Genomic DNA, 2,455 nt, shown 5'->3' on the forward strand with positions numbered 1-2,455 from the left:
TTTCCCACAAAGTGGACACTCATATGGTTTCTCTCCTGTGTGAATCCTCCGGTGTGTCACCAGGCTGGATTTGCGATTGAAACTTTTCCCACAATCAGGACATTCAAAGGGTTTCTCTCCTGTGTGAGCCCTCTGGTGTCTCATCAGGTTGGAATTCTCACTGAAACATTTCCCACAGATCGGACATTCAAAGGGTTTCTCTCCTGTATGAGTCCTCTGGTGTGTCACCAGGCTGGATTTGCGATTGAAACTTTCCACACAGATCGGACATTCAAAGGGTTTCTTTCCTGTGTGAGTGCTCTGGTGTGTCACCAGGCTGGATTTGTGATTGAACCTTTCCCCACAGATCGGACATTCAAAGGGTTTCTCTCCTGTATGAGTCCTCTGGTGTGTCACCAGGCTGGATTTGCGATTGAAACTTTCCACACAGATCGGACATTCAAAGGGTTTCTTTCCTGTGTGAGTGCTCTGGTGTGTCACCAGGCTGGATTTACGATTGAAACTTTTCCCACAGATAGGACATTCAAAGGGTTTCTCTTCTGTGTGAGTCCTCTGGTGTGACACCAGGTGGGAATTCTCACTGAAACTTTTCCCACAATCAAGACATTCAAAGGGTTTCTCTCCTGTGTGAGTCCTCTGGTGTGACACCAGGTGGGAATTGCGACTAAAACGTTTCCCACATTCAGGACATTCAAAGGGTTTTTCTCCTGTGTGAGTCCTCTGGTGTGTCACCAGCTGGGATTTCTGACTGAAACTTTTCCCACAATCAGGACATTGAAAGGGTTTCTCTCCTGTGTGAGTCCTCTGGTGTGACACCAGCTGGGAATTCTGACTGAAACTTTTCCCACAATCAGGACATTGAAAGGGTTTCTCTCCTGTGTGAGTCCTCTGGTGTGACACCAGGTGGGAATTCTCACTGAAACTTTTCCCACAATCAGGACATTGAAAGGGTTTCTCTCCTGTGTGAGTCCTCTGGTGTGACACCAGGTTGGAATAGTAACTGAAACTTTTCCCACAATCAGGACATTGAAAGGGTTTCTCTCCTGTGTGAGTCCTCTGGTGTGACACCAGGGTGGACTTGTGACTGAAACTTTCCCCACAATCAGGACATTGAAAGGGTTTCTCTCCGGTGTGAGTACTCTGGTGTGTCACCAGGTTGGATTTGCGATTGAAACTTTTCCCACAGATAGGACATTCAAAGGGTTTCTCTCCTGTGTGAGTCCACTGGTGTGACACCAGGTGGGAATTCTGACTGAAACTTTTCCCACAATCAGGACATTGAAAGGGTTTCTCTCCTGTATGAGTCCACTGGTGTGACACCAGGTGGGAATTCTGACTGAAACTTTTCCCACAATCAGGACATTGAAAGGGTTTCTCTCCGGTGTGAGTCCTCTGGTGTCTCATGACATGGGAATTTGTAATGAAACTTTCACACAATCAGTACGGTCATAGATTTTCTCTCTGCTGTGAATCCTCTGATGTATCACCACGTTGCCATGCTCACTAAAGCATTTACTGCACTAGGAGTGCTTTTATGGCTTTTCTGCTGTGTGGCTCCTCTTGTGCATAATCAGTTGTGATTTGTAATCTGTGCTTTTCCAACAACAGATACAAGTACGGAGCTTTTCCACAGCTGATATTCTTGATGAAGTCAAAAATATGGACAATCCCTTGTTTAGTGGTACTTTCATTCAAGCCGTTTTCTTCCTCACAGGGCGAGGACTGTATGACTCTCTGCTCTACGTGACTTTCCTACTCACCTTTTCCTCCAACTGACTTCCAGATATTTCCCTCTTTTACTGAATGAAAAATAATCTCCCTTCACTTTTCATGTAATGTATCCTTGAGTTCTGAATAATCTACTTATTCCAGTTTGAAATCTTTCTTGGTTTTCTCTCTTTTTTTCTAAGAGCTGCTAGAGGAGGAGAAGAATTGTGTGGTTTTCTGAAGGAAATGGAAAATATTTTGATTTCTGGCTCGGTTTGCTTTCCTTTTCAATGTTGCTCATTATTCTTAGCTGTCCAGAGGGCTCTTCTTCCCATCCTCTTTTCTATAAGATTTAAGGAAAAGTGTAAATTTAATTTTTATAAAATGGTGAAAGGTGTGAAAAATAGTATACATTACAATGAAAAAGCAAACATGCCACAATGATAGAATAATCTTTTACATTGTTTATGATTCATCTGATACATGGAATACTACCGACATCCATGTTCAAATATCCATTCAATCAAATTCAGTTGTTGATTTGGGTAAAATTTCTTGTTGACTTCGGTCAATCACAAATCCTTAGCAATACAAAGGGTTATCATCAAATATATCTGGAAGTGTTGGGGATAGATTATATAATTCCAGATATATGCATACAGAGAGAAATATAGACACAGACCTACAAGTGTGTATATGGAGAAAATCTAGTCTTTCAAGCCTGGAAAAATGTCCCAAAATAGTTTCA

General features: G+C 42.4%; 1 pseudogene; it reads right to left on the reverse strand.

Annotated features, from left to right (window-relative positions):
• LOC107299446 overlaps nt 1-1,889 on the reverse strand; it is a 33,054-nt pseudogene extending 31,165 nt beyond the window's left edge.
• Nucleotides 1,890-2,455: the final 566 nt, after the last annotated feature.

Source organism: Protobothrops mucrosquamatus, unplaced genomic scaffold (assembly GCF_001527695.2).
Source record: "Protobothrops mucrosquamatus isolate PMUCROS unplaced genomic scaffold, P.Mucros_1.0 scaffold4929, whole genome shotgun sequence".
Lineage (NCBI taxonomy): Eukaryota > Metazoa > Chordata > Lepidosauria > Squamata > Viperidae > Protobothrops > Protobothrops mucrosquamatus.